Here is a 22,443-nt window from a genome sequence, read left to right on the forward strand (position 1 = left end):
AAATTGGACCCGTTTTTTCACATAGTTTAGGTTGTGAAATGTTGTGCAAGGACAATGTTAAAGATGGAATTGATATTCCAAAAAAATGTAGAGTTTTTTTCAGCTCATGAGACAACTTTCTAGATATATAACACCTCAAAATCCATTTTGAAACTCTTGACATAATTCAAGGAAAATGGTCACTTAACAGGACATAAAAGTGTCCCATTACCAACCTAGTGTTAATGAAATCTATATTCATGACTTACATTCTAACGTTTCTTTCAATCGAAATCTTTTATTTCAACTATGAGATGATTATGACCATCTAGTTGTAAGATGACATTGTTTGTCGATCTCTCTCCCTTTGTGAAAGTATGTGTCATTTCTTTACATTTTGTACAACATATGCATAGTTTTATGTCTAATCTCTCTCTCTCTTTCACACACACACACACACACTCTTACATCCAAGGCACCACATTGACAAGTACAAATAAGCATATTAATGTACATAATTATAATTTTGGAGAGTATTTGTAAGTACAAATTTTGCATCACAATCTCCTCTTTGGCCACACACTCAATTCTAGCACCATCGAGCCCTTCCTCGTCTACCAGCCCTTCAAGGTCGATGAGCACCTCTTGCTCTTCAGCTACAACCTCTTGTTCTTCAAGCATCTCTTCTACCGTTGCATCATGCTCTTCCTAGGAAGAGAGAAACGCATTCTCTATTGCACCATCTTTGTCCTCCTCCATAGGCATAGCTACTCTATCTCTCTTGGAAAAATTTTCCACTTGTTGTGCTGCCATGGCACATTGCACCGCTACTTTCATCAGCACGGCCATTAGCATGGCACCACACACCACCTTCATCTGCATTCCATCATTTGTAGGCCTAGACCACTCCATTTGGTCTTCATCAAGCATCTCGGCTTGCTTTGTTCCCTGCTCGTCTTGCACATGGGCTACTACCATATCATCGAACACATAAGAGGAAAACTTTACCTTTACCAGCTCATGTTCCTCAGACTCTATCTCTCCATCATAGGATGTGGACTCATTCGCTCCATTCTTTTCTCTCGTCTCCCAGCTACATGAGCTTGTATCCTCATCATCACCGGCATCATAAACCAATTCTGCATCTTCATCTTCATCCGCTTGTTGCTCCACAAAAGCTTGACCATCGTCATGCCTTCTCTCACTTTCTTCATCAGCTTCTAAACCCTCGGTATCTGCAACTTGATTGCATGCTGCTATCTTTTCATGCAAGCTTTCCACTAGAACAGGCTTTACCTCCTCAAGCTACACTGGAACCCCCACATCTGCTACCATTTTTGCCTCTTTGTTCACCTCAACATGGAGCTCCTCCTCGTTGACAAGCTCGTCCACCCTCGGCACACGCACTTCACATACTGGAAATCTCCAAGGAACATAACCAACAGTAGGTCTTACCTCAACAGGCTTGGCACTTCGAGCACTTGGAACCACCCTTGGTTGAACCAAAGAGCACTTTGCTACACCCGCAACAGGCACATAATATGCTGGTTTCAACATGTCCAGCTCCAGCTTTCGCTTTACCTTTCGGCTTTTTATCTTTGCTAGATAGACCTTGTCTTCATAGGTATTTTGCAACGTCTTTGACCTTTTCTCTAATCCTCGGATGCAAACACTCCAGCAGCTTTGACAGGTTCAAATACTGGTTGCTTTTGACCCTAGTAGCAACCTCTAACTGCTTCCAACAAGCTTCAAACTGATCAATGAAAATGGAGAATTCTTTACTTACATCGTGGTGTATTGCCTTCGCCCTTTTACAAGCTTCTTCTGCCATAATCACTTCTCGAAACCGCTCCAAAAATTGACTTTGCAATCTTTCTCTCTCTATCTCTTTCTCTCTCTCTCTCTCTACACTGCAAGATAGGATGTTGGGGCAATGGTTGGCAAGGAGTCTCATCGACTTTGGACCTTATGAATTCCATGCTACATGCCAAGGCACACCGTTAAGCTGTTTTGGAGGCCCTCAAAGCACCCTATGGATCTACTTTGTAAAGTGTAAAATTTGAGCATATTTGAGCGATGTCAATGCTTCCTACTCCTCCTCTAATGTTTTGATGGAAATGTTTCTCCCGTTTTGATGTCTTTATGTGTGTGTGTGTGTGTGTGTGTGTGTGTGAGAGAGAGAGAGAGAGAGAGAGAGAGAGAGAGAGAGAGAGAGAGAGAGAGAGAGAGAGAGAGATAGATAGATAGATAGAGAGAGAGATAGACAGATAGATTGTATTATTCATCCACAGAGGTCAGATATGACTTATGGGACCAAAGACAAGACAGTTCAAACGTGGGGGGGTTTTGGGATACATCTCAGTTAAGGACTGTGGGTCCAAAAAGAAGGTGAGATAAAATAAGATGAAAAAATCTATGCAGAAGGGGGTGAGGAGGGAGCCGGTTTGGGAGTTCAAAACTCTTGAACAATGGCTTTACATCCTCGGTAGATTGCCCATTTCCCTGTTGTGCACACTTCTCGCATCTTCTGTATTTCTGCCTTCTTTTGCCTGAGTTGTGTGGGTGTAAGATCTTTTGCAAACCATATTTTGGTGTCCTTGAGACGCCTTGATTGCTCAATCCTTGATTTCTCAATAAATTTAATTCAGTCCGCTTTGGTTTTGAAGGTGTAGATTGCATGATTGGTGCGAGGTTTGTGTGTAAGAGAAGTGATTGTTGCCGGAACACACTGTACCATGGGGATTGCGGATTGGATGCGGGCAAATGACTCATGATTGAGGTCTCCATCCCCTTTCAATCGCTTGGGAGCCCACCAATGCAAACATCGAGGGCGATATCCTCTTATCGTTGCCATTCATGTAACGTGGATGCCACGCGATCTCTGACCCTATAAGATATTACCTCTTGTACTTGATCTTTGATCTCCTTTGTGACGGTCGTATCTACTCCTTCTTTTGCCTTCGTGAGTTTGATTTCTATCTATTGCAACTCCTCCTCCTTGAGATTCTCTATTGTGGCAAGCCGAGCTTCAAAAATTGAAAGCCTTTGTTTCAGCTCTTCATTCTCCTTCGGAGGCTTTCGACTTATGGTTTGGAGGTGGGTGATGTTGTCTACCTTGAGAGGTGTTGCTACGACTCCAGCAAAACTGAGCTTACCTCGGGACGAGGCTCGGGTAGCCATGAATGCCAAGGGTGAGTTGCTTGGGTTGGGGTAGCCTTTAGATAAAGGCCGACCTCCTTGAAAAAGTCACCTTCTTGAAACGGTGACACCTTTGGTCGGAGTTAAGGCCGACCTTCTTGTGATTGAGGTCGTAAGGCAAGGGCGACAATCACCTTCACTGAAACCCCTTGGGTTGGAGTTAAGGCAGTTCTGCTGGTCGTAAAAGGTAAAAGTTTTAGGCAGTTCTGTTGGTTGTAAGGTAAGGTAAGGCAGATTGACGAGGGAAAAATTGGGTAAGGCACCATTGAGCAGGTTGACAAGGGAGAAATCAAGCAGGGTCGTAGGCGACCACGCAAGAGCAGGTCGCAAAGGAAGTCGAAGACCAGGTTGCAAAGGGTGAGCTGGGACCGAGGTCGCGTAGGGCCGATTCGAGTAGAGCAAGGGAATTTCTTGAGTTCGGAGGGAGCGAGCTAACGCTTGATGCCCCCCACAGGGCAACCCCTCGCCTAGGGGGAGGTTGAGGAGGAAGACGAGAGAAACGATGTTGGGAAACAAACAAACTGAAACACCTCTATAGTGATGTCACCCAAGAGCATTGAAAGAGAACTACAAGACACCAAAAGCTTCGCAAAATCCCTTTGAAAAACCACAAGTCCAATAGGAGTAGACCCTTGGGAATTTACTAGCCGTCGCCCACCCAAGAGACTATGTCACATAGGAGCAAAACCCTTGAGAGGACAAAGGAATGAACCTTGCCATATACTTCACCTTTTGAATAAAAGTAGAAAGTTGCTTTGTATCTTTAGGTGATGGGAGGAGCACCAAAGCCTTCACTTTGTCAGGATCCGCTTCAATCCCATTCTCTGAGATCATATGCCCCAAAAATTTCACTCTTGGTTGAGCAAGATGACATTTCTTTGGGTTGAGTTGACCTCCACTTTCATCATATTGCTTCAATGCCATCCCAAGCTTTGCACAATGATCCTTTCTAGAGCTATAAACACAAAATTCATCAATAAGATCCTTCACAAACTTGCCAAGAAAGGGAGAGAACACCTTGTTGACGCGCTTTTGATACCACGCACAGCCATTCACAAGACCAAAAGGAAGCACACAATAACAAAAGCATCCCCATGGCGTGATAATTGTGGTCTTCTTTCGATCTTCCAAAGCCAAGGTGAGCTGAAAATATCCAGAGAATCCGTCACATACGCTATACCTCTCATGCCCTGCAATAGAATCAAGTATGTCATCTATGAAAGGAAGAGGGTATGGATCCCTCTTCATGGCTGTGTTTAGAGGCTTAAAATCAACACATATCCTCCACTTTCCATCCTTCTTGGGCGTGACAACAACAGGACTCACCCATTCTGCAGTGCTCACAGGACATATGAAACCTGCTTCAAGAAGCTTGTCTACCTCTTCCTTTAAAGCATTAAGTTGTACATGTCCCATTCTCCTTAGCTTTTGGCGTACGGGCTGAGCTCCTTCCTTGATTGGAATGTGGATTTCCTCTCCCTTAAAGCCTCTAATTTCCTCATAAGAAGTGATGAATAAATGGGTAAATTGTTGTATCATATGTAGGTACTCACTCTTCTCATGACTAGTCAAGTCGGGAGACAACATACCTTGTATCAGCTCCTGTTTGACATTAGGTTGAACTTTGGGTTGCATCAGATCTTCAATTTTCTCATAAGGACCAGAGATATCCTCATTCTCCATAAGGCCAAGAAATCTTTGTTTCTCATCATGCTCTTCTTCAAGAAACAAGGAGGAAACATCTAGATCACTATTGCTGCTATCTTCCACTTCATTGTCCTCATCCCCATTGTCTTCTTCTTCACTTGAGTACTCTTCTTCATCACTTTTCTCATCAAAATCAGCATCCAAAGATTTCTTGCTATCCATGTCAAACCTCTTCTTATCACCCCTTCTATTGTAGAGAGTGATGGTACCATGTCCCCAATCCTGTATAGCTTTGGTTGCCTATAACCATGGTCTTCCAAGGATGAGAGGGAAAGCACCAATACCCGCGGGCATAACATGGCAATTGACCAACACTTTAACATCAAATACATCCACCTCCAAGTCCTTTACAACTCTCAAGCACCTCACCCTTGATTGGTTGGCAAGCTTTATGCGAAAACCTGAATTCTTCACCATGTTGAGTCCCAACTTTGATACACAAGCTTGAGTAATAACACATACCTGTGCACCTCCATCAATATAATCCTCTCCAATGCACTTACTCTTATGCCATGCATCCATAGTAGGACATATATCAGGTAGCTCATTCAAAGACAAAACTCTCACTGATCCCCTTGCAGGCTCCTTCTTCATGGGGTTGACTACGTGCTTCCATTGCCTCTTTAACTTGGGACACATCTCCATGATTTTCCCAAAGGTAACATCAGCCTTTCTACCCACCAAATCAGCCCTTAAACTATAATTTGGTTGCCCTTCTCCCAAAGGAAAGTCGGATGCATTGTAATGTTTCCTGGGCTTTCTCTTCTTCTTGTCTTTACCTGTACCTGTTTCAACCTGTTTCCCTCTTTTATGGCTGGGACTTGCATCACTCATGTCATGATCTCTTGTAACCCTCTTACCTATAGGCATGACCATAGCTCCCAAAACATCCTCTTTCTTCTCCAAACGGATTATGCTTACCACTTTTGTTTTGCCCTTCTCTTCTGCTGTCAATCCACTTGGTCCTGCTTCCCCTTTAATCTCAATACCATAATCTTGAGCTCGAGAAGGAATTTGTGGAGGAAGAGGAAACATGTTGCCACCCATTCTCTTTGGCTTGTCACATTGAGGGCTTTTATGACCTCATTCACCACAATTGTAGCATTGAAACATTGACCCTTCCTTCCATAACCACGTCCCATATCCATAACTCTGACCTCTTCCACCTCCATCATATGCACACTAAGATTCTTCATAAGACCTACAATCTCTTGCATCTCCTTGCGAAAGCATTCACATCATGAGAAGCTTGTTTGATCATAACCTGGCTCCCTGATGAGGACCCTTGGTTGCTCTACCGCTTTCACTTCAAGCTTTGGCTCCACACAATTGATTCCAAGTTGATGAAGACGCTCTTTTTTCACTCTTTATTATTTGCAATTTCAAATGCCTCCTCAAAGGTCCTTGGCTGCTTAAGCTCTACCTTCAAGCGTAGGTTACTCCTCAAGCTTGCAAGAAACCTGTACTTCTTCAACATGGCTGGAGGAATTTCAGCCCCCAAAGATGCACACCACTTTGCCCGGATAACGAATTGAATGCCTTCTTGTACTAAGCCTTGAATAGACTGCCATACCTTTTGTGGGTCTTCCACCTGTTGAAAGTGTGTAAGAAAAGCATGCCTTACCATTTCATGAGTCATGACTTAAGGAGGTTGGGCTGATTGCAGCTCCTTTTTGTAGCCTTCCAACCATTCCCTAGCATCTCCCTTCAAACAGAAGTAGAAGATTCGTAGCACCAACGCTGGGTCTTGCTTGTCAGCAAGAAGGCAAGCAAACTCCATTCTCTCAATGAAAGATTTGGAAATTTCATTTGATTTCCCACTAAAATCCAGAAAATTAAACGCCATGTCTTCAAAACCTGTAAACTGAAGGTAACTTAAAGTGATTCCTTGGTGGTGGGCACCAAAACACTGTTGGGAAACAAACAATCTGAAACACCTCTATAGTGATGTCACCCAAGAGCGTTGAAAGAGAACTACAAGACACCAAAAGCTTCGCAAAGAAAATTAAACGCCATGTCTTCAAACCTGTAAACTGAAGGTAACTTAAAGTGATTCCTTGGTGGGGGGCACCAAAACACTGTTGGGAAACAAACAATCTGAAACACCTCTATAGTGATTCACCCATAGCGTTGAAAGAGAACTACAAGACACCAAAAGCTTCGCAAAATCCTTTTGAAAAACCATAAGTCCAATAGGAGTAGACCCTTGGGAATTTACTAGCCGTCGCCCACCCAAGAGACTGTCACATAGGAGCAAAACCCTGCCAAAGCATGGATTTACAGCACACGCCGACCAATTCATATGAAGACAAGATCCTCTCCTTTCACAATCAAAAATCACAAACCCACAACTTCAACATCAATTCCACAATTCATAGATACATGCCCTCCGAATCTGTCTACACACAATTTGCCCTAGGATGCCATAGCCATAACCCTGCAGAGAACTAGTCGTAAGCTGATGAGCACAACTCCAATTGGGGCACTTTTAAGCTTGAGAGAAAGCTTGAAAAATGAATGGCGAGAAATTTGAAGATGACTAAAATTGATTCCATATGCCCCCATGAGCAAAATTGACGTGAATAGAGAGCTGTTCCAACACGACTACACGTAGAGAAGGCTAGTCAGGGCAAAAATCTGCATCCAAGAGCACCAAGGAGACAGAACGATCTAAAACCTGAAAATTTCTGATCTATGGCTGAACTTTTTAGTTTGTACATGAGTTTAAGTTATATACAAGGCACTTCAAAAAACTCACTCACGGGCACTTACAGTAGCCCGACAACTGTCACTAGACTAGCGACTTGCAGTGCATGTACATGTGCTTGCTAAAGCAAGCTAAAAAACCCACAAAAAGAAAGCCCACACGCCCTTTTTACATCAGGCGTCATGTCCATATGTACAAATTTACAAAAAATAGGGTGTCAGAAATGCGCCCAACAACGGCTAGGTCGTAAGGCTAGGTCGTGAGAGAGAGAGAGAGAGAGAGAGAGAGAGAGAGAGAGAGGAGAGAGAGAGAGAGAGAGAGAGAGAGAGAGAGAGAGAGAGAGAGAGAGAGAGGAGGGAGAAAGAGAGAGGGACCGAATGGAGAGGGAGAGGTGATTTGAATGGATGCTTTGTTCACATTAGTGTAAGACTGTATAAATTGTAACTAGTTCCTCGAGGAGAAATGATAGCTACCATGGTAATTAATTCGTGGAGGAGAAATGATAGCTTCGATGAAAGTCCGTGCTATTTGGCCATCAGCTAGGCTTGTCAAACACATTTCTCCTAACATAAGAAAATAAGGGTGCACTTTAACCTGCTCCGTTTTTTGGGTCAAATTTTGAAGCGTTTGCCAATATTTACGTGACAAACTTGTAAAAGTTTATCGATTTTATTCAGGGTAACCTTCCAATCTGGCCAAGAATTTGCAATTTCAGCCCGTTAAAATACACTAAACCTCATTCTTTTGCAAACATTGAGTCGTTCCCCCTCAAGCACCTCATGCCATGATCTGTACACATGGGTTGCAACCCAAAGAGACAGCTAGCACAAAGAACATGGGGAATTTCAAACGAGTAAGAGAAATCACTCCATGTGTGGGTATGGGTGTGGGTGAGTGCCATGATGTGCCACAAATACATCCTTTGGACCCAATGTGTTGTCTTAGTTTTAGATCATAGCTATAGAAGTTTGGCTTGCTAACATCCTACCATCCCCAAGCCACAAGTATAATTGAAGTTTTTAGCCTCACTTGCATCTTGCTCTTGCAATCACACTATGGAGAGGGAGAATAAGGAACACACCCAACACACAAAATGTTTTCCTCTCTATAGCCCAAAAATTTCACAACACTTCTAACCTCGCTAATAACACCTTCAAGTTGGCTAATTTGCACTAGAAAATCCACTTTAGCATACATAACAAATGTCTCATATCTTGAAAGAAAACACCTTACAACACAAACGCACCCACACTACTCAACTCACCCTTTTTGACTCACAAGACACCCCGATTTTTCCCTCTTGGTATCACCCTTCAAGCTGCAGGCAAACCCTATGCAAGCACTACCAAGTACACAAGAGCGAGAGAAACGGAGGGGGATGGGGAGAAGCAACACAAGAAATAGGGGCAAAGGTTTGGTAGTATTGCATAGGGAGATAGCACAATCAAGTATGTAGCTCCGATGGCAAGCTTGCAAACCTCCAATAACTCTCTTTGGCAAAAAAGCCCTCAAAAAATCACTTCTATGCCCTTTTATAAAGGTTGGCTAAGGCTAAATAAGAAAAAAGAAGGAGCTGGCAAGCTCGTACAATCCACTGAAGCTTCCTTTAGAAATTTTTTTGCATTTCCACCACTTGGCGCATTTGATTTTTTTGGTATCTGCATGGTGAAAACTTGCCCAATTCGGCCGCCCAACTCTCCACTGTTTGAATTCATCCCTTTGGCCCGCCCTTAGAATGGCCTCTTGGTTCTAACACTTTGGGTTCTCTCTTGCTCTTTCCCGACACCCTTGTTGTGGGATCCCACCTTTGACTTGAACCTTAAAGCCTTCAAACTCTCACTCTATCTCTCTGTCCTCGACCGCGGGACAAGCCCCTTGACTAGCCTCGTGCTGCCTCTCCAACTCTCTCTTTATCCATTCACCGTGGGACCCCTCCCCATGAAGCAATAGCGACATCACTACTGGGGGGCCGGGGGCTTCTTTGTCGTCTCTAAAATTGGGTCCGTGGGAATGAGCCCTTGACGGGCGGCACGTCACCGTTGTAAATCCACCACCGACTACAGGCCTGCGGGCGCACACACTAGTGGAGCCGCTCCATATTGGCCAAAACTGCCACCTCCATCTTTGTTGGGCTCCGCGCCGCTAATCCACAGAGCCCCTAGGGGCTTGCCATCGCCAGGGAGCTCACGGCTCGCTTCGCATCTTTCAATAGGGCGCCAATGTTTGGGCTAAGTACCCCGGCACCCGGATACCCCCCAATGTCTATGGGACTATTGCCTACCATGTGGCAGCCACTGTTAACCCTCACCGCACACGGACACCCATCACCTACGACGGACGTGTATTATGTATTCGATAGAGTCAGGTACCGGGCTTGTCGGACCAATAGGGAAAGGTAGAGTGATCGTCGATGAGAGGCGCACTTTAACTTGGACATTCAAGGGATTAGTTGGCTAAGCATGGGCGCCCAAGTGTGAATGGGGTGAGCTCCTATAAAAGCCAACTAAACCTAATTTTTACTCATTCTCTCATTTGTGCAATTGAAGAGTGCTCTTGCTCCATCTCCATCTTCTTCTTCTTCTTCACCTCCTTGTGTGTGTGTGTGAGAGAGAGAGAGAGAGGGAGAGTGTGTGTGCGATCGAGCATTACGAAGGCACAACGGCGGCGAAGCGGTTGAGCGCGGCACGACTGCAGCTTCTTCTTCATCGCGGCGAGGAATCCACCACGAAGGCGAGCGGAGAGCGGTGAGTGACACACCCTTTGTTTTCTTGAGTTTGCTAGTTTAGGCTTGTTGTGTGCTTGGAGCCGTTTGTGGCTCGCACACGGTGTATTGGCAAGTCCCTTGCTTCGACAGTGCGGCAAGGAGCGCACATTTTTGGCGCCGCTGCCGGGGATATGCCCTACACTAAGCTCGGTTAGCACTTTACGCTTCCTTGTGGTGCAATTTGTATCATAGGAAAGGCAGGGAAGGAGTGTGTGGAAGGTTTCTGTTTTTTGCGTTTTCTGCAATTGCTGTCAAGTTTCAATTTCTGCTATTTTCTGCGTTTTTTCAATTTCTGCAATTTCTGCGTTTTCAAGTTCGGCGTTTTCAATTTCTGCAATTTCCCGCATTTCTGTCAATTTTCTGCAATTTCTGCGTTTTTCCTGCAATTTCTGTAATTTTCTGCAGTTTTCTGCAATTTCTGCGTTTTTTCCTGCAATTTCTGTAATTCTCTGCAATTTCTGCGTTTTTTCCTGCAATTTCTGTAATTTCTGCATTTCTTTAATTTCTGTATTTTCTGCAAAAAAAAAAAAAAAAAGTTTTTTATTTTTTCTCCCAAAAAAAGAAAAGAAAAAAAAGCCGGAAATTAAAAACGCGAGCGAGTGGGCGGTGATATTTTTCGAAATAAAAAACGTGACTCTTAAAACGGACGGGTTGGTTTGTATAAAAGATAGATCGGGATCATTTTCCCAAGCCCAAGCCCAAGCCCAGGCCCAAGCCTCAGTCCTCAGTCTTATGATATATACTAGACTCACTCTTATATATATACCCTACTCCCTCAAGAGAGAATGAGAGCATGTGGGACAAGTCCTCCACTCTCCTCCTTTCTCTTCCCACTTGCACCCTTAAACTTTCTAGTTTGGGCCTAGTTCCCTACTGGAAATTGACAGTTTTAGGGATTCCGAGGGCATAGAGTGACCAAACGGAGGGCTGTAAAGCACGGCACGACCCTCTGACCAATACGCTCGTTTTGAGCTATCACACGGCCCATTCCACGACACGCTCTAAAAAATCTAGCAAAAAAACAAACAAAAAACACGCTAAAAACTAGTCACAAGGCCTCCTAGAGCAGCTTTTTGACACCTTAGGGTATCAAAAGCACATGCACTTACGCTCTGGGCGGGTGCTAGAACACGAGCATATTGAGAGTGCCTCTGTTCATACGGACACCCATTACCCATCCACGATAAGCTCTAGACCCTCAGCGGGGACACAAGGTAGCACCACCCAAGACCCTAAAATAGCCGCTAGTGATTCCTCCTCCGACTCAGAAATCATGGAAGCATACCCTAACCAAAACACTGAGAGAGAAGGCCATGCACCTCCCGAAGCTCCACAGCCTAGTACTAGTATGTTTAGCCGTTTCATGGAAACATTAGGTAGAGCTACTCGCTCGGAACCTGATGCAAATGAAGCACACGAAGGGGGTGGGGAAGTGGACTCTCCTTTCACATCGCACGTGGACCCCACACCCCCAAAGAGTGTCCATGTGGATATCCTACCAACTTCTTACCAAGAAGGCCCTGTTGAGCTGCCTCCTTCAGAAGTTCCCTCTAGAGTACCGTTGGTGGCAAGTAAAACCACGAGGAGCAACATTGCTTCTACCTCACAAGAAACCGTTAACACGTCGACTCTAGAAGGATTGTTCATTAATGATCATTGGACATACGACCTCCACACTGAGGTGTTGACGGATCTACACTCTGGCCACGCCTACCATGTAGGATGGATAGAGATTGTACAATCCACCTCTAGTGCCACGAGCATCGAAGATCAACAGAAAATGATCTGTAATGTTATCCATGGCATTATTCAATCAGAAAGGCAAAACCGAGGGGTAAATATACTCTCAACTGGCCCCATGAGATTTCTGGATACGAGCAAGGCTCAACAGCCTACTCTATCACAAATGGAGACTCCTCTAATGAGCCCCATGGACCCATCTTACGTCATTTCACCTGGGGTCTTTATGCAATCTGAGCCTCCGAGCGAAAACTTTAGCTTCCCTAACTTGGCTCAACCCTCTATCAAGGAAAACACAGTGCTCACTCCAGGGATAAGCCTGACAGAGAATGTACCGATAACATCTACGGTTAGCGCAGTGCCACTACCTAGTGTCGTAGTACCTAATATGGGGCCTCGACCCTATGTGCCTCTAGCCCCTTATGCACACATGGCCCCCACACCTCCAATTGTACCACTTGCTTATGCTCCTCGAGTGCCGCTCCCTAGCTCTTATCCGAGTGGACCTATGCCCGGTTATGTTCCATATCCTGCATCATCTACACATATGCCAAGACCGACACCCGTCCCTCTCCCACATATGATTCCAAGAGTACCTCCACCGGCCCTGCCTCCTCACATAGGTGACTTGGCAGCGTTTGCTCAAACCATAGGTCGATCTATCGGGAAAATATGCGTCATGCATCTGATAGAGAGCCTAGAAGTAAGGCAGTACAAATTGCCAAACTCACGCAAAAATTCAATGGGGACGAAGATGCTAGAAAACACATTGAAGTGTTTGAACAAGTATGTGATTCCTTAGGGGAACGCAACGAACTACGTAAGTGCAATGCCTTAAGCTTGACATTAAGTGGGAAGGCTGGAGATTGGTATAGGACCCTAAGGGTGGATGAGAAAACAATCTACCCTACCCTTCGAAGGTTGTTTCTAAAGGAGTACATACGAGAAGGTGTGCTTTGGGGTGTAGCATCTCAGCTACAGAAGGCCGAACGTAAGGAAGGAGAGTCAGTAAGGGACTTCATTAGTCGTCTAAAGCACTTAAACTCTCGCTGCCCTGTAAATGAGCGCTTCAACAATAACCAACTGCTTGATCGATTCATTCGAGGTTTGAGGAATGAAGGAATCTATAATGGACTAGTGATTAGAGGTATCACAACCTGGGAAGATGTCACTGCCAATGCAATCCAATTAGAGGACAACTTGATGATAGCAGGCATGAGGGTGTCTACTGACACGAGATCCACTAGCTCACAAGCCATTGAGTATGAACCCATGACTGCAAAGCCCATTGCCAATGAGCCAAAGGTATTTGAGACATTCTTGACAGACCTCACCAAGGCAATCCAAGAGTCTCTTAAGGATAATCGACCCCCTCAAAATAGTCACATGTATCCAAGAAGGGAGCAACAATGGTGTTCCATTTGCCTAGGCCCACATAGCACTAGTGAGTGCCCTACGTTTAGAGTAAAATTTAATGGAACTTGCAACGCATGTGGTAGGTATGGTCACCAAGCTAAGGATTGTTTAATGATCAAACGTATGATGGCAAATAGACCACCTGTAGCCTGGACGGATGCACCTCGAGCTCCTGTATTGATGCCTGCTCCACCTGTTGAGCAACTACCGCAACACATGGTCCCTAGATCTCAAAATGTTGTACAAGCTACATCGTTACCACCTCCTGTGCTAGGACCGCAGCCCCCGCATCCAAGAGTTGCCCCTATGAACCAAGTGGGTTGCGAGCCATCAAATGCTTATGCAGATGGCTGTGAGGAGGAAATAGACACTAGTATTGCCTACGGACTTGATACATTGGAAGAATGTCCTATATACTACATGGAAGATTGTTGGGGACAAGTCAAGCCGGTTTATCAAGCTGCTGCTCTCGCATCCAGAGGTCAAAATATCAACACCCAGGCTAGGAGGCCACCTCTTCAATGCTACGAGTGTGGTGGACCACATCGAGTAGCGGAGTGCCCTATTAGGCTGCAAAAGAATGCTGCACAGATGCAAATGAATCAAGGGAGCACGTCTGCAATGCCAATACTCACATGTAATCGTTGTGGCATAGATCACTTGATTGCCCAATGCCCTATAACCCAAATGCGCCTAAAATCACACCCCTGAATTTGGTCGAAATTGCTACTGTGACATCACCAATACCACCCGTCGCACCCGCTTATGCGATTACACGGTCCATGCTTCAAGGGCCAGGACATATCCTCGAAGAGAGAGATACCGCGTCAATTATCCAAGCAAAGAAAAAGAAGACACGAAGGAAGAAGTCGCAGAATACGGAAAATTCAAAGCCAAGTTCCAAAACAAACATAGGAACAGGAGATGACCCCGTGTATATGAATGACCTCGAGGATGATTCAGATTCAGTCGAGACAATGGAGACTAGAACCAATACCACAAAGGGAAAGACCGACAAAGAAAACCGTAACATGGAACCAAATGAAAACCGAATGAGAGAAAACCATAAAGAGCCTCTGAAAACACCACAAGTGTTTCCAAATCCAATCCAAGACCCCCAAGATAAACCGCAGGGGCAAAAAGGAAAAAATCGTAAAAAGAAGATTGGGACGTATCCAAACCCTGTAGACGAGATTAAGCAGGTGAAACATCTAAGAGGTTTAGTGGAGGAGACTCAAAGGAAACTAGAACCAGAACCCATGCATATCAAAATTCATGACACAGTGTTTCCCACGCAAGTTCATCCACCCCACATGAACCATAGACCGTTAGCCATATCTAGTATCATCCAAGAAGGGAGTGAGGACGGGACATCAGAAAGTGAGCATACACCCTTCTTGTTGGAAAGGATGTTTAACAAAGGAATACCTGATCCCATTGAGGAATATGAGATTCCATCCTCACCAGTTCCTAGTCAAGGACCTACACCCTGCAAAACACCAATGAATGTTGCCAAACTAGTGGACTTCATGTCTTCTGAGGTCCGAACCACGATCATAGCAAAGCTGTATGGAGATCCTGAGTTATTCCTTGCACTTCGAGCATTCCTTAACGGAGAGCTACGAACGGGATTACCGCAGTTTGCGCAACCAAATAGGCCTGACTCGATTATGATTGATGAGGAAAATCATGTGCAATCACTTGACTTAGATGGACACAAGTCTGTGATCGAGGTACCCATTAACGAATTAGGGCAGTATTTTGAAGGCGACGAGTCTAATGCGACCCTACCCATCACTACCAAGGGATTAACTATAAAGGGAATTCTTGATGGTGGTGCGGGAGTTAGCATCGTTACAAAAGATTGTTGGGAATCCATGGGAAAACCCCGCCTCAGTGTTACTAACATTGTGGTAAAGATGGCAAATGGTACCATAGCCAAACCTATGGGGATGCTCAAGGATCTTAAGATCAAAGTTCTAGGACACAAGGTACGACATACGTTCATTGTAATGGATTTCTCTAAACACCTTATGTCATATGAAATGATTTTAGGACGACCATTCATGAGGGAAGCACAAATGGTTCACGATTGGTCTAAAAATCATGTCTATTTGCAATTCCAAGACTCTGTCCTTAGAGTGGATTTGGTGACTGGTAAGGTACACCCCTTAGGGAGTAAAACCATTATTGATCATTGCTCTGACACCACAGTTCACTCGGCCCCACTACAATATTGTTACACTTGTAAGAAGGATACAGACATTGGCCAAGATTCTCCTTACATGGATGTGTTACCGAGTATGACGGAATTGGACAATGTAGACTGGGTCCACCTAGCATCAACCATAGACACTTGGGGAAATAGGGGGACGACCTGGGTAACACCTGAGGGGAATGAAATGCCTATACCCTTAAATATGCTACAAGCAATGCATATCGCTTCCGACAAGACTCATCCTAATGTAACGAAGAAAACATACAAGTGGGTCCCTAAAGATTCTTTAGTGACCATAACTAGTGCTAAAAAGCAGAAGCCTTGTAAGAAACGTACCACTCGCTCCAAGAAAAGTAAGAAAATGTTGCGATGGATCCCTAAACGACTATTGGAAGCCCAAGGATACTATGAAGGAAATGATCAAATCTGGGTGCCCAAACGTAAAGTGTACTCTTACCTGTCACCTGGCCCATGTAAACCCAATCCTGTGGCTCCAAAACAAATTGAAAATCGCGGAAAGGAAAAAATCATGGAATGTTACACACCCGTTCTAGAGCTAGTTTGGGTACCAAAGAAAGAACGATTTGTTCCACCTAGCTCAGGAACAGGGAAATCAAATGAAGCTTCTTGCTCTTCATGTAGTTCCTATATGCAAATAGAAGCTTCGACACAACATCCACCTACCACTGTCCATATCCATCCAAGCACGAAAGAGTTTGCACCTTCCGGGGTAAGTTCACCACCTACAACAACGTTGCAAATAAAATCCTGGGAGAGTACCTTACCACCGTTGCAACTTGACAAGGCACCTAGGGTAATAGAAAACTACTGGCAAAAATCCTCACCTATTACCAACTGGAACAATTGGTTTCAAAGGGTGACAAGCTCATTTCAAACGGTATGATCTACCCAAGGAAGGGGGGAGTGTTTGTGGACATCCATCATTCACTTGCTTCCCTCTCAACCTTTTTCCCTGACCTCTTAATCTCCGATCTTAGGGAATGTATATATATAGCCTTATACTCACAAAAAAACAAAAATAGTAAAGAGCAAGAGCGCCTAGCAATGAGAGAGCACCCTATCAGATCTTACATATAAGTCCAAATTCACCGTGTCAAGTCAAGCAACACACAAAAACAACTCTTATGTTTTAAAGGCCTAACCAAATCTATCTGTCTTGTCAGAAATGGCTACTTCACCAGAGGCATGCACTTCTATTTTTGATGAAAGGTACCCCTTGTCTTTTCAACAAGTGTTCTACGTATGCTACCCTATACTTTCTTGTGAATGGGATTTGATAGAGAGCCTTGCATGTGAGAGAAATTTTGAGGAGTTAGAATGGCTGATACGTCTATGGCTAACTAGTGATCCCTACCCAGTGGCGAATGTGTCTCCAATGGCACATGCTTATTCTTTTGCACAAGATGAGTATCCACGCATCACGAGGTTCTTGATTAGCATGATTGCACAAGAGGATGATGAAGAGGAACTAATAGAGACCGAGGAAGACTATGGCCTCACGGACAACGATTTTATTTATCTAGATGATGAGGATAGAGGCCTAGCCTTAGGGTGGCCACCCGGTTTATATAATATCCTCTTTCCTTGATTCTAAAAGGGGTGACATATAGGTAGGTTAGGGGTCTAGATTGTGTTTTGAGTTTGTTTTTTAGGAGTTTTAATTTTTCCCACTGATGTGCCTCCTGGAGGTATTCCTTTTGTTTCCTAGTGTGTACAGGAGCGTGTTGCTATTGATAGGATTTGGACCTTCATGGAACCTTTCTCTCGTTCACACTTCATATCAAGCGCGACCATCAACACAAACAGGTGTTTCTTGTCCATTAGCATTGCCCTTATCTTTTTTGCATCCATGTTTGTCTGCTTTGATTGTGATTGGTAGCATACTATTCAGCGCATTGGCTTAGTATCCAACATTTAATTCAATGCAATCTTTTGTCATAATCACTTGTTTAGGTGTAAAAATCAAGCAGTCCGACTAAGCTAGTTTGACCAAGCTAGGTATTAGAAATCTTCTCTTAATACCATGGGAAATGCCTTGCTAATAAGCAATGGTTACTTAGGTTCTTAATCCGATTTAGGCAGCATTGTGTGAAATGTATTAGGGCTTTCTAGTGGGCTTAACCCTATTGACCTTTAGCTTAAGTATTATAAAGGTAGTTTACTAATGTGATGAGCCTGGGGAGGGTAACAGTGTTATATGACCCCCCAAAGTTACAAAATTTAAATGCTGAAAATGAACAAGCAAAAAATCAAAGTGCCACAATGTAAAATTTTAAGCTGGAAGAGAAATCTCAGCTTGATTTGGTACTTCACTCACATGTATTGCCTATGGTACTAGAGCCCTAGAGGTTCCCAGTGTGGGCGCTTTTCCTTGAAAAGCAAAAAACCCAAGGCATACAAAATAAGCACACACATCAAAATTGAATCAGTGTGAAAAGACCTTGGGGAGTCAAAGAAAAAGTAATCAGCCAGGCGATGATTTCATGAGAAATTCCTTTTATGGTAGCTTAACTACAAAGTTTTCTAGATATAGCCTCTAGTCAGCCCTTGAACATGAATACTTGGCTCTCGCGATTAAACAACTTAATTGACCACAGAAAATTAAGAAGCTTACCCATGGTATTAATATTCGATCTCTAGTGCTTTTCGACCGTCAAATTAGTGACCCCAGACTTGTTTAATTTTTTACCTTTACATCTGTTTATGCATTTGATTACATTGCAATTTAATGTTCATTGCTAACAAATTGTTTGAAATTCTTTGACCAATCAATTTTTCTACCTAAAACTGCATATGCTTTTTAAGAGAATGCCATTACTGTGCCAATGTTGTTTGATTTTGCAGTGACTGAAGAAGGCTAAGGACATTCATCTCAAATGCTCTTCCACCTCGACGACCCAGCTTCAACTCAATAGCTTCCGAGGACGGAATCTACATCAGGAAGGGGGGCATGTTAACCCTCACCGCACACGGACACCCATCACCTACGACGGACGTGTATTATGTATTCGATAGAGTCAGGTACCGGGCTTGTCGGACCAATAGGGAAAGGTAGAGTGATCGTCGATGAGAGGCGCACTTTAACTTGGACATTCAAGGGATTAGTTGGCTAAGCATGGGCGCCCAAGTGTGAATGGGGTGAGCTCCTATAAAAGCCAACTAAACCTAATTTTTACTCATTCTCTCATTTGTGCAATTGAAGAGTGCTCTTGCTCCATCTCCATCTTCTTCTTCTTCTTCACCTCCTTGTGTGTGTGTGTGAGAGAGAGAGAGAGAGGGAGAGTGTGTGTGCGATCGAGCATTACGAAGGCACAACGGCGGCGAAGCGGTTGAGCGCGGCACGACTGCAGCTTCTTCTTCATCGCGGCGAGGAATCCACCACGAAGGCGAGCGTAGAGCGGTGAGTGACACACCCTTTGTTTTCTTGAGCTTGCTAGTTTAGGCTTGTTGTGTGCTTGGAGCCGTTTGTGGCTCGCACACGGTGTATTGGCAAGTCCCTTGCTTCGACAGTGCGGCAAGGAGCGCACAGCCACACTGGCTCATCCACTACCAAAGTCCCCAAAAAAATCAATTTTATGAGAAAAAACACCCTCTTTTTGATGCCCTTCAACTTCAATGTTCTATCATGTGTGGCTCGAAATTCCGGTACCCAATCCGCAAAGCCTGGTCACAACACCATGATGTCAGCTTCAAATTCATCCAAACTCACCACATTTCACAATTCCCCGAGCCCCCGAATCGAGGCCGCAAAAACCGAGCAAGTCATCTGCAATCAACTCCGAACAAATGCATCCAATCTTCAGGCTTCTATATCTTTCCGCTACGGGCTCCGTTCGACGTGTAATTAATTTCTTCTAGCTTCGTATGATGCATACCCTATTGTAGAATCTTGTCAAGGCTCAAAAGATGCCATATGGCACACCTCCCCATGTGGTCACGTGGGCACCAACCTAGCCCCCGGTCAAACTTCAACTGGCCATAAAATACAATTTGCGGCTCCTATCTACAATTTTAAAATACGGGTAGGCCCCATAAATCAAGCACTACACGCCTATATCCTAACTTCCAATTGGACCACCTGTCGTCAGCTACCTTGTCCCGTAAGAATCTGCAACACACTAAACTTCAACCTTCCATAGCTTGTGCTCCGTAGCTCGGTTTGGTGAGCCGTCTAGACCTGATCCTTCAACACTTCAAGCTCTACATTCTTGGGCCCAAAAGATGCACCTTGGATATCCTTCATCTGCTCTTCAAATTAACCCCTTATGGAGCCTTCCTTGGCCTATAAACCGCATCAGTCATACACCTCAGTTGCTACCTGCCAGCCCATGATCTTTCTAGCTACTCCAGCCTTTTGCCATGCTTCTACTAGCCTGCACATATCTGTTGATTCCACCTTCTAGGGTCGACACACTTTGGCTGTACCAACGATCCAAATGGTCACACATGTATCCTAGTTGGCCACACAAACGCTTAGAGCCGTCCAAAAGTAAGCATGAATTATGTTTCACTTTGTCTAACTTAGGAAAATTATATGCCAATGTGCATGTGTGTGTATGTGTGTGTGGTGTCTAATATGCACAAGCAATGGCGAAAATAATTTTTGATGCATTATCGAAAGGGAAAGAGCTTTCGGTCAACTACAAATTATAGGATTTAGTGGATGTGACAAATTTGCATTCACATAAGAGATGGACTCATAAGATAAAAGGAAAGAAACTAGATTGAGGAGTATTATAATTCACTCAAAACAATACATGGGCAATGCCTCTTATATACATGTGGATGACATTCTAGCTTTGTTACATAATATACAAGATATCATCCAAAAATCTGACCTGATTTCTTGTGATTTAAAAGCATGAGCTAAGCCTTGTTCAAGTTTGTAACTAAATTGAAACTTGAAATTTATTAATCTGACAATTGTTGCATATTTCATCAATCTAACAAAATATTCAAGACTCATAAATATTTAACATGGACACAGTGTTGATGACCAAATTTCATGAGGCTGACTCCCCTAGAAATGACTTTCCAATATGAATTACAAATATACGCAAAATAAACCATGAATCTTTTAAGCTCTTGAGTACTTACAATACTGTGTGAAAACTAAGAACTTCACAAACTAGAAATTATAAACTAAGAACTTAATGTAGAGATAATGTAGAGGGAGGGGTTGTGAGGAAGAACACACCAACCCTCAAGCAGAGCATACCACTCCCACCATTCCATTGGTAGAGCCTAAAAATCAGCAACAATCAATGATGCCTGACCCACAAGTAGAGAAGAGCATGCTAGAAGCTAATTCTTTAGCTATGGACCACTCCACTGGAGTCGAAGGAAGCTCAAGATACAAAACAAAGAGTATATTGCTTAATGTGCAATGGAAAGATTGATAGCCCTAGAGTGATGGGCGTATATACAATGCACGGGGGGAAAAACCTTCTAAAGAGGGGAAAAATGCCCCAACGGTCCTAGTGTGCTCAATACCACATGTATATGGTAACAAATCCCTCTGGGAGTGATGCAATGAATGAGGGGTGGCACGGGTACTAAAGGGAATTTCCATGGCCTGAGGACATGATCATTCCACAAAGGGGAGCAAGCCCAAACCTTTGTTGAAAGCTTTGAATATCCGACCTCGATAAATGAGGCATCCAACAACAGTTTGCTAAAGAGTGACATCAGCAAGATCACCATCATGATGTAGAATCAACTTCAAAACCTGTTTTCATGGGAGTGGAAATAGGTTTGTAAGCCTCAAGTCCAAACTAATATAGTAATGTCTCTATCTAACTTTCTTGAGAGAAGGCAATACCACCATCACACTGCGTAAACTGAATGCCCAGGTAATGATGCAACAGCCCCAAGTCTTTCATATTGAAAGTAACATTCAAATCAGTCTTAAGTTTAGCAATATGTGTCTCATTGGGACCAGTGATCAACAAATCATCCACATAAATAAAAACAATGAGAAGTACATTGCCCTCACGCTTAACATACAGTGTGATTTTTGTTGGACTGTTCACGAAATCCTCATTTGACCAAATGAGTACCAGCTTTCTCATACCAAGCATGAAGAGATTCCCAACCCATACAAAGCCTTCTTACATCTGCACACTTTGTCATCTTATCCTTTCTTGACAAACACACGAGGTTGCGTTACATAGACTTCCTAAAAAATGTCACTATTCAAGAAAGCAGTAACAATATTGGATTATGTACATCCCAACCAAAATGGGCTGCAAATGCACATAGAAAATGAACCATAGTCATATGACAAGTGAGCACAAATGTTTATTCATAATTCATGACTTTCTGCTGCGCATAGCCGTTTGCAACAAGTCGAGCCTTGTGACGATCAACCTCACCATCCAGCTTGCGTTTCAACTTGTAAACCCACTTTGTACCATTGGCTTTTTTGCTAGGAGGCAAATCACATAAAGTCCATGTGTCATTTTCTATAAGTGCATCATATTTTGATTGCATGATAGCCATCCAATTTTTTGAGTTTTGTGCTTCATCAAAAGACAGAGGTTCCTCAACATCATGTAAGCTAGATACAGCCAAAGCATAACAATCTGATGCAAAAGATTCATGGCAAGAGCCTTAACGAGTACGACTAGACAAAGGTGCATCCAATTTACTGTCACACAAAGTGTGCACCAACCATTTTCGCATACCTCTAAC

At 43.8% G+C, this 22,443-nt stretch overlaps 1 pseudogene; it reads right to left on the minus strand.

Moving 5' to 3' along the window:
- LOC147430975 (uncharacterized) overlaps positions 1-1,536 on the minus strand; it is a 46,377-nt pseudogene extending 44,841 nt beyond the window's left edge.
- Positions 1,537-22,443: the final 20,907 nt, after the last annotated feature.

Source organism: Adiantum capillus-veneris, chromosome 21, assembly GCF_014529385.1.
Source record: "Adiantum capillus-veneris isolate H3 chromosome 21, ASM1452938v2, whole genome shotgun sequence".
Lineage (NCBI taxonomy): Eukaryota > Viridiplantae > Streptophyta > Polypodiopsida > Polypodiales > Pteridaceae > Adiantum > Adiantum capillus-veneris.